At 37.1% G+C, this 10,751-nt stretch overlaps 1 long non-coding RNA gene across 1 annotated transcript; it reads right to left on the bottom strand.

The window, feature by feature from the left end:
- Positions 1-9,600: 9,600 nt before the first annotated feature.
- Positions 9,601-10,544, bottom strand: LOC120091814 (uncharacterized). The gene is made up of 2 exons (XR_005485841.2): positions 10,083-10,544; positions 9,601-9,974 (listed from the first exon to the last, which is right to left on the bottom strand). It is a non-coding gene; the product is annotated as an uncharacterized LOC120091814 (long non-coding RNA).
- Positions 10,545-10,751: the final 207 nt, after the last annotated feature.

The raw sequence follows: 10,751 nt of genomic DNA, 5'->3' as shown, positions 1-10,751 counted from the left end.
CAACGATCGTTTAGACGATTGTATAAGGCTTGCATTGCAGAGCGCGCTGCACGATCGCGTACCTCATGCTTCATCGCATAGTAAAAAGTACACGATTGTTGCTAAACGATCGTTTAGCTCTAGAAGCGTAGGTAAACGATTGAGTAAAGCATTTATTCTTTCGTGTAGACGATCGTAGAGAAGTTCAAGACCCGATTCGCCTGTTTAAACCTGAGACTCCTTATTTTTGTAATAGTTAGCTTGTAGTTTTGAGGATTTGAGGCAATTTTTCTCAGTTCATCAACTTTTGTTTATTATACATGAGGTGTATGGTGTTTATATGACAAAGTGTTTGACATATAGATTTGAAACCCACCTTAGGTTGTGCAATTATTCATGCATCATGTATTATAAGTGTTATAATATTGCATGAAGAAATTACAAGAGAGCATGCGCATGCATCATGCAATATAAGAGTTATATTTGTGCATGCAGTAAGCATATTCACACATCGTCTTTATATATAAGCATTATAGTATAAGGGTGAATGGAAGCATGTTTTGCTTGGTTTGTTGCTTGTTTGTATAAGTGTTATATAAAAAGGTAGCAATGAGTGAACAATGTATGAAGCATGAAACTTAGGATGTTTATAAGCATTATGATGCCTTTTATGTGTTTACTATGCGTTGTCGTTGATTTTGGTTGTTTCTGTTAAAAGTGTAAATAGAAATTAGAACTAAAATCGATAAGAAAGAGTTTCTTGTAGACTTAGGGTGAACTCATATTTTAAAAGGGTTTTAAAATTGGATTGAGATATACCTAAGTTCAAGGTTCTAATGGGATTAGTAACTTAGCTTAATCTTTTTAAATCAGTTTAATAGGATTAAATTGATTGGCATAAAAGATTAAAATTGTATTAAATCTATCTATTAGGGACCGTTTGTCTACGGTGGGTTCTGTTTAGGCTTGGGTACTTAAGCTAACGGAAACGGAACACCCCAACCTGGGAACCTACCTGGAAAGGTGAATTAGATATATTTTCTGCAAGCATATGACAGTTGGTCAAAGACTTCGTTAAAGAGTTTAAGGGATGATGATCAAAAGTTTTTTCAACTATCCAAGGTAAAAGTTAGAATTCGGCAAACCTAAACAGTCACTTAGTTAAAATTCTTAGCCGTGTTTTTCTAAGTAAACAAAATCCTAGGTTATAAAATATTTAGTGGGAGGAAGAGATGTATCTGATACGTCAATGATTCCATTCACATTTCTCTTTGTATGTTCACGCCGTGAGATTCATGCTTGGCCTCGTGGTGCCCTAGGAGCATCCCCCTTCGAATGTTGTTTGCATGAGTCAATATCAAGGTGGACGGAGAGAGTGTTTGTAGTAAGTTGGTGAAGGGTGTGTGTCAACACGTCCTACAGTCTCTGCGATTGGTTCACACCGTGAGATCATTTTGTACTCCCTCGTGGCGCTCTGGGAGCATCCCTCTTTAGATGGGTTTTATGCAGTTGGTCAAGATCAAGGTGAACTTTAGAAATGGATAGGGTTGATTTAGGTTTTGCCCCAATCGGATTTTTTCCCTTCGGATTGGCTGCTTGGGGCAGATCTCCTTTCGACGGCTTTTTTCCTAAACCTTTAAAACGCCATTGCGAAACTAGATGTCACACGGGGTTCATGTTAGTTTTGCTAAACCTTATTGGATGTTGTATGTTTTTTCAACAGGTATTTGCTTAAAACCTAACATAGGTCAATGTGTTTTTTGTTTTCAACAACGTGTTTGTATTTCTATTTAAAGCCTTCAATTTGACCGATTACATACAGTGGAAAGAGTCTTGTAAAACATATTTCATGGTAAACGACCTCGAATTTGTCATGGTTGAGGAGTGTCCTCAAGTTCTGACCCTTGATGCATCTCGAAGTGTTCATAATGCATATGAGGTGTGGATGAAGGCTAACTCATTGGCCCGACTTCACATAATGGCTAGCATGCCTGACGTTTTGGCTAAAAGGGTTGAGAACATGGTCATTACATGCGAGATCATGGACTCGTTGCAAGATTTATTTGAACGTCAGTTCTTACTTTTTGAGCACAAAAGGATGGATGACAAAACCAGTAGTGTCAGTTCCCAAGTTAAACTCTAGGAAGAGAAAGCAATTGTTGCTGACTCTATTGAGGTTCATAGAAGAGAAGTATTCTCTGACATGGAACTTGGAGCTTATTTAGATTCTGATACAGATACCACTACTCTCCAAAAGAGGAGGAGATCTAAAAACAGTAAATCTGATTTATTGGTTTTGGAGACGTGTTTGGTTGAGAATGATGATTTTGCCTGGATCCTAGATTCGGGTGCTACTACGTCAGTTTCTCTTACCAAGGATTCAGTTCCTAACAAACGTTGCCAGAGGGAGAGATGACTCTTCGAGTTGGTACTGGTGAGGTTGTTTCAACTGTACTGTAGGCAGGTTGAAGTTATTTTTGGACAAGAAATGTTATCTGTTACTGGATAATGTTTTCGTAGTTCCTCATATCAAGAGGACTCAATCTCGGTTTCTTGTCTCATTGAATAAGATTATACCGTCTTCTTTTCTGAGAATAAAGTATTTATTTTCAAGAATGGAATGGAGATAGGTTTTGATTTAATGGAAAGTAACTTATATGTACTAAGGCAATTAGTCATAAAAGCCTTGCTTAATAGTGAAATGTTCAGTACGGTGACAATAGCTAAAAGACCAAAGGTTTCTCCTAAGGAAAACGCCCATCTTTGGAATCTAAGGTTAGGTCACATCAACCTCAATAGAATTGAGCAGTTGGTGAAAAGTGGACTTTTAAAGAGTTTAGAAGAAAACTCCTTGTCGGTGTGTGAATCATGCCTCGAAGGTAAGATGAAAAAACGACCTTTTACTGGAAAAGGTTACAGAGCCAAGGAAACCTTGGAGCTTGTACATTCAGACCTCTGTGGTCCGATGAGTGTTAGAGCTCGAGGTGGACATGAATATTTCATCTCTTTCATAGATAATTATTCAAGGTACGGGTATCTCTACTGAATGCAATGTAAGTCTGAAGCCCTTGACAAGTTCAAGGAGTATAAGGCTGAAGTTAAATACTTGTTAGGTAAGAAGATAAAAACACTACGATCTGATCGTGGTAGAGAATATATGGACCTCAAATTCCATAACTATATGATAGAACATGGGATTACGTCCCAACTCTCGGTCCTAGGAACACCTAAGCAGAATGGTGTATCAGAAAAGAGAAACAGAACCTTGTTGGACATGGTTCGGTCTATGATGAGTTATGCTCATCTTCCAGACTCGTTTTGGGGTTTTGCAGTGGAGACTGCATGCTACATTATGAACAATGTTCCCTCAAAAAGTGTTTCTGAAACACCTTGTGGAGAGGCCATAAAGGTAGTTTACGCCACTTCAGGATTTGGGGGTGTTCGACCCATGTGTTTGTGACTAACCCAAAGAAGTTGGAACTGCATTTGAAAGTTTGCCTCTTTGTAAGTTACCCAGGGAAATGAGGGGTGGATACTTCTATGATCTGAGTGAGAACAAAGTGTTTGTTTCTACAAATACTATCTTCTTGGAAGAAGACCACATCTGGGATCATAAACCACGAAGTAAGCTTGTTTTATATGAGATTTCTAGTGAGATTGAGACTACTGAGGGTTCAACAAGATTTGTTGAATAGGACGATAGATCAATAAAAGTTGTTGATGTCAGTACATCTCATCAACCAGCTGAAGAGTTGAGACTGCCTCGACATAGTGGAAAGGTTATGAACCCACCGGATCGCTACATGGGTTTGACTGAAGCCCATAACGTCATTTCTAATGATGGGGCCAAGGATCCATTATCTTTTAAAAAAGTAATGGAGAATGTTGACAAGGATGAATGGATTAAAGTCATGAACCAGGTGATGGAGTCTATGTAATTCAATAATGTCTGGGAACTTATAGATCTACCTGATGGGGTAAGACCTATTGGGTGTAAGTTGATCTATAAGCGAAAGTGAGGTGTAGATGGAAAGGTGCAAACCTTTAAGGCTAGACTCGTGGCAAAGAGTTATACCTAGGTTAAGGGAGTTGACTATGAGGAAACTTTCTCACCTGTTGTCATGCTCAAATCTATCAGGATACTCCTGTCCATAGCCACATTTTATGATTATGAGATATGGCAAATGGATGTCAAGACTGCCTTTCTTAATGGTAATCTTGAGGAGACCATATACATGACCAACCAGAGGAGTTAGTAGTTCCAGATCAAGAGTAAAAAGGTTGCAAGCTTAATAGATTCATTTATTGGCTTAAACAAGCATCTCGATCATGGAATATTAGACTTGACAGTGCGGTCAAGTCATTTGACTTTGATCAGAACATTGATAAGCCTTGTGTTTACAAGAAGATCATCAACAGCTCAGTAGCTTTCCTAGTACTGTATGTGGATGATATCCTACTCATTGGAAATGATGTAGGGTATCTGACAGACATTAAAAGTGGTTAGCTGCCCAGTTCCAAATGAAAGATTTGGGTGAGGCACAGTATGTTCTAGGGATCTAGATCATTCGAGATCATAAGAACAAGTGGTTAGCATTGTCTCAGGCATTGTACATCGATCAAGTGTTGATCAGGTACATAATACAGGATTCCAAGAGGGGTTTGTTACCATTTAGGCATGGAATCGTATTGTCTAAGGATCAATGTCCTAAGATACCTCAAGAAGTTGAGGAGAAGAGACGAATTCCCTATGTTGTGTACCAGACCCAAAATTTTCTACGCAATAGGAATTGTCAGTCGTTATCAGTCTAATCTAGGATTTGATCACTGGATAGTGGTCAAGACGATCATCAAGTATCTTCAGAGAACGAGGGGCTACATGCTCGTGTATGGAGATAAGGATCTGATCCTTACAGGATACACAGACTTTGACTTTCAGACTGATAGAGATTCTCATAAATCGACATCGGGGTCAGTGTTCACTCTGAATGAAAGGACTGTAGTATGACGAAGCATCAAGCAAGGATGCATTGCGGACTCCACTATGGAAGCCTAATACGCAGCCGCTTGCAGCTGAGGAGACTGTTTGACTGAGGAAATTCCTCACAGATTTGGAAGTTGTTCCAAATATGGGTTTGCCTATCACTCTTTATTGTGATAACAACGGGGTTGTGGCAAATTCAAAGGAATCTTGGAGTCATCGTCGGGGTAGGCATGTCGAACGAAAATACCACTTGATCAGAGAGATTGTGCATCGCAGTGATGTGATAGTCACGAAGATTGCGCGGAGCACAATGTTGCTGATCCCTTTACAAAGGCTCTCACGACTAAAGTATTCGAGGGTCACCTGGAGAGTCTGGGTCTATGGGACATGCGACATCTTGTCTAGGGAAAGTGGGAGATGATATTGAGGTATGTCGTAGTTTATTGTATATTGTATATGTATTTATCTTGTATTGTACATTAGTCTCTCGAGGCATTAGGACAAGTGGAAGATTGTTGGGATTGGTATCCTAATTCTCTTGGAGTCTCATAGTTTGTAATATATACATATTGTTATGAATAAAATAAGAGTTATTTTATCTAGCATTTACTCATATCCAATAAACAAATTTCCATGGTTATCGTATGTAAACTTAAGCATGTATATGAGATATACAAGTGGATCATGCCTTAAGTGATAATCTAAATAGGTCTATAGTATAAGGATTAAAAAGGGATACCTGATCCTGGTGACACTACAGATACAACCCGCTTTGTAGAGGTTTGCAAGTTTTGTAAACTACTACAGATGGTAGATCCTGACCATTCATGTGGAGATATGGGAGTGGGGGTGTCCTATACAAAGAGTTTGTATAAGATCGGACCACGAGATGACTAGTCTTTGTATTTAATGTCGTTGATACTCGAGACTTACATCTCACCTAAACGACCATAGGTGACATGACCTCAATCCTGATTTTTTTGGAAACTCCTGCCTTTGAGGGCGGTCCTTTGATTAATATAGGTGAGAGTGGCCAGATTGTCAACTCAAAATGCCTACCTTTTTAGGGTCACAACTTCTCTTTGGAAGAGAGAACTCAGTCATAGTAGGACTATGACTTATGTTCATTAGAGGGATCAGTGGTACTTAAGGAGTTAGATGTAACTATAGGGGTATAACATTTATTGGCCCAGTTGTATTTACGAGTGATCTGTGAAGGGTTATCGCACTATTGATTGGTTGATATGGACACATAATATATCTGTAGTAAGAAGAGTTCAGTTGTAGGTCTTTAATGGAGCGCCCGACAGTTAACGGATGGTAGATCCCATGACTAAATGGTTTAGTCAATTATTCATGTACCATTAGAGCTTCAGCTATAGGTTTATAAGGTCCCCTTGGTAACTTAATGGATTCAAGTTGAGGACCAGTTCTTGGTGTTGATTAGAAATGTTCAAATTGACAAGAGGTAATTTGATTATATATGATATGATCAGTGTGATGTATGAGATACATCAAGTGGAGGATTAATGTAAATGAGATTTATATTAAGTACCATGAAATAGAGAAAGAGTTATGGTTTATATGTTTCATGAGATGAAATATTAAAATTATAGGTTATAAATACAGTATGGTAAGTTGGTTACCATATATATTTATAATAATATTGGATAATTATCTCTTTTTCTCTAATAACCAATTGAGTGGGAGGTTATTGGTGGTTTTTATGGTAACCATGAGATAAAAGGAAAAATGTTTTCCTAAATCTAGTAGCTGTTGAATTTGAGATTTCTATTCTCGGAAAGTTCTCACGGTAGCTGTCAAGTAAATACAATTTACTAAATGACATGAAGAGAGACTAGATGATCGTGGAGTGTTTCTATACGATAGTCACTTAGTTAATGTTCAAAGATATGTATAATTCTATCCCTTGATCTTATATAAAAGCATGTTGTAATTTCGTTATATGCATGACCAGTATGTTTCCATTTTTGTTCATATACAAATGAAATTTGGAACGATCATTCCGCTGCACATGGAAATCCTGATGCCCGATTTCCTTCAGATACAACCCACTTTGTATTTGACACAAACACAATGATCTAACGGATTTGTGTAGGTGACATGCAAGTGGGAGTATCCTATGCAATGAGTTTGCATAAGACCGAATCGCGAAATAGTAACCACTAGATGTAACGACGTTAACTAGTTAGGTTTCTATTTCAATTGGATGACTTAGACAACTTAGTCTTTATCCTAAGTGTATTATGAGCTCCTGTTGATGAGGGATTGTCCTTTGATTTGTATGAGTGAGAATGACCAGTTTTCTGACTCAATAAACTTACCATTTTAGGAACAAGACCAAGTAGGGAGCACTGGTACTTAAGGAGTGATCTATAATCCACGGCCATAAACAGGTCGTTTATTAGAGGAGCACTGGTACTTAAGGAGTCAGAGGTAACCCAAGGGTAGAACCGTAATTTGACTCAGTTGGCGCGGACGCTCTGAGGGACTAACTTACTGTTATTGGTCTATATCCGTGGACACAGAAATGTATCTATAGTGAGAAGAGAGCAACTGTGGATCTTTGGTACAATGTACCTACAATTAACGAATATTGATTAATTTGGTTAATAAGTCTAGCCAATTAATCTCATATGATTGGAGCTTCTAGTCTGCAGATCCATCAGGTCCCCTTGTTAGCTCACTAAAGGATATTAAAGAGGAATGATTTGAATTATTCAAATCAAATTGAGGAAATTTTATATTAATGTGTTTAATATGTCATTGATTATAGATGTGATATACAATTTAAATTAAGTTAGAGAGAAATATTTGAATGAGATTCAAATATTTAATTCAAGCGCATTAAATTCATAAAGAATTTATCAATTAAATTAATAGAGAGGTGGTGCACATAAACTTACGATATTTATTTATGTTAATTAAATATACGTTAAATTGGATTTAATATACAAATGGTTATTTAATTAATGGACTAATTAATTAAATAAACGTTATCTAATTAATTGAGCACAAGGGTAAATTGGGAAACACTTGGAGCAGGGTAACCCTTCTCCAAATAAATTCTTTCTTGTGGCCCTTTTAGGATATGAATTCATTTGGAAAATTCGTACGGATGACTCCTATTTAGGGGCCCACTCAAAATTTGGCCTTTTGCTTACACCAGCTGCGTGTGCAAGTACTGTTGTACCCCAAAAGTGCGCAAGACCAGATGCAACCCAGATTTCTTGCTCCTTCCTCACGTCCTTCATCTCGTTCCCCAATTCACGTTGCTCTCCTTCATTTTTTTTCTTTTGAATTCTTCCTCTCGCTTCTTCCTCTCGTTTCTTCCTCTAGCTTCTTCATCGTTAGTTTTGTAGTTTTTCCTTTGAGTATTTTCCCTCATTTGAATTCTCACTCTCGCTGCTTCCTCTCATTCTGATTCATGCTCCAACTTACATCTTTGATTCGAGAAGAAGAAGATGTCAACATAAACAAAGGAAATCACCAAAAAGGGAGGGCAACTGAAAGAAAAGAGGGTGGGAAGGAAATCTCGTCGAAAAAACAAAAAAGGGGCGACAAACATAAATCATAGAAAAAACAAAAAAAAGGGAAAAATAAAAAAAGAAAAAATTCTGCAAAAGAGAGAAGGAAGAAGGAAGAAGGGAGAAGGGTTAAAGTAGTAAATTCATATGGTAATGGCATCAGTAGAAGGCCAAAAATCGAGCAAAATGAAAAATGAGACCAAATTTCAAGATGGCCTCTAAATAGGGGCCATCGGTACCAAATTCCCTTGGTGAATTTTAACCTGGTCACCAAAAGAAAATCTTCACTACTCTCTCCAAAAAAAATCTCTCTACTTCTTTCTTTTCTAATAGTTAGATAGCACCTATCCTTCTATTGGAATTTTAGAGAATAACAAGGTTATTCTCGTGGTAGTGTTCAAGATCGATTGAGGAGACGTTTGAGTTTAAGATCGATTGAGGAGACGTTCATTGGAAAATCCAGAGGATCTTTCTAGAAGCTTGGGAATTTTCAGAGGTAATAAATAGTTCTTCCTCTCAGTTTCCCTTCATTAAAGCATGCTTTTAACATGTTTATCCTTCATGAGTTTTGTTTTAGAACACTATTTTTGTTTATTCAAAAATTGGTTTTTGAGATACAAGGCGTTCACACGCTTCCACTCGGAATTTGATCCCTTCAAATATGTGATATTTAAGTTAATTAATTAACTTTATATTAAATTTTGTTTAATATATAGTTATTTAATTAGTATGGCAATTAATTAAATTAGTTATTTAATTGATTAATTTAGAGATGAAAAAAGAAAAACTTGGAGAAGGGATTAACCCTTCTCCATATAAATACATTTTTATGGCTCATTTTAGGGCAAAGGGTTTCATAGCATCACACAAAATTCTCTCAACAAATTTTCTCTACCTCTTCCTCTTCCAAGTGCTAGAGACCATACTTCTATCCTTAGAATCCAAGAGAATAACAAGATAACTCTTACGAAAAGAAGAGGTGTTCGTGAGAAAAGTAAGAGGCAATCGTGAAGATTAGGATTCGACAAAGGTCCGATCCTTTTTCCTTTCTCTTCCTCTAGCTATAACATGTTTATTGTTTATCCTCTGTTTAATGTAAATTGTTTACTTTTTTATATTTCATAAAAACCGATTTCGAAATTACACCGCGATTACACGCTTCCATGGGATACGATTCCCTTCAAATAATACTAATTAAACCTTTAATCATGCTTTAAAATACCTTAATGGCGGACAAAAGATGACATACAGGTTTCATCTTCAACCTCCAACCCCAAAATTTCCAGATTCGGCCTCTGTTTTTTCTGACGTGATTTCAGGCTACAATTCATCAATTTCTTGCCATACCCACTCTAATTAACTATACAAACCTTTTAACCACTCTTTGAGCTACCTGCCTCAAATTTTGGAAGTCCAAATCGCCCTAATTCTCCCGAAATTGAGCAAACTGTTCCACAGCACCCCTGTTTTCCGGCAAAAAGTTGCAAAATTTTCAGAGTTTAAATTCCTCAATTCCGGAAAATGACGATCAAATAAAAGACTATAGAACACTAGAGGGACTTTATAAGTACCTTAACTTCGAATTTGGAGCTTCAAGTTTGCCCGTACGTCCATGAATTTGACAAAAACCGAGAGCCTCTCTGTTTTTACTCGAATTCTGGCAACCACTACTCCTCATTTTTTTTTTTTTTTTTTTTGTATTTCCAAGCTCCAGTTGTCCCTGCAGCCCTCGATCATCTCCTTCACTCGCCTCTCTGTGATTCTATCAAAGAATTTAAGGATTTTCCCTATTCATTTCATCACACCGCCTTATTTCTCTTCCTTACATAAGCTGCTCGAACTTATGTGTCCTAACATCCTTACGTTTATCTTCAACTTACTTCCTTATGAAATAATGCCAAGTATAATTGCAAATTGGATTTATTCCCACTATTCCTCAAATAAATTAAACAAAATCCCAAATTACTCTAAGTTTGTCCCTCTCCCGGGTCTACCCACTTCTTTCGCTTGTTTTCTCTTCTTAATTCCAGCACAAATTAACTCAAGCAAACCAATAACAACTCAATTATAACCTTGAAATTTCGCAAAATTCATTTTTTCCAAAAATATTGCATTTTTGTTTAACTTTGATTTTGACTTTGACTTTGACTTATCCCGAATATGTCTCCTTCACCCACAAATGTCCTTTATAAGCTCAATTAAGTTTTTTATCCTCAAAATATGCCTTGGATCCGTATCTT

This window comes from Benincasa hispida, chromosome 11, assembly GCF_027475165.1.
Source record: "Benincasa hispida cultivar pf3 chromosome 11, pf3_genome.v1.1, whole genome shotgun sequence".
NCBI classification, from domain to species: domain Eukaryota; kingdom Viridiplantae; phylum Streptophyta; class Magnoliopsida; order Cucurbitales; family Cucurbitaceae; genus Benincasa; species Benincasa hispida.
The sequence above is the reverse complement of the archived record's forward strand: the minus strand, read 5'-3'. Positions and strand labels throughout refer to the sequence as shown.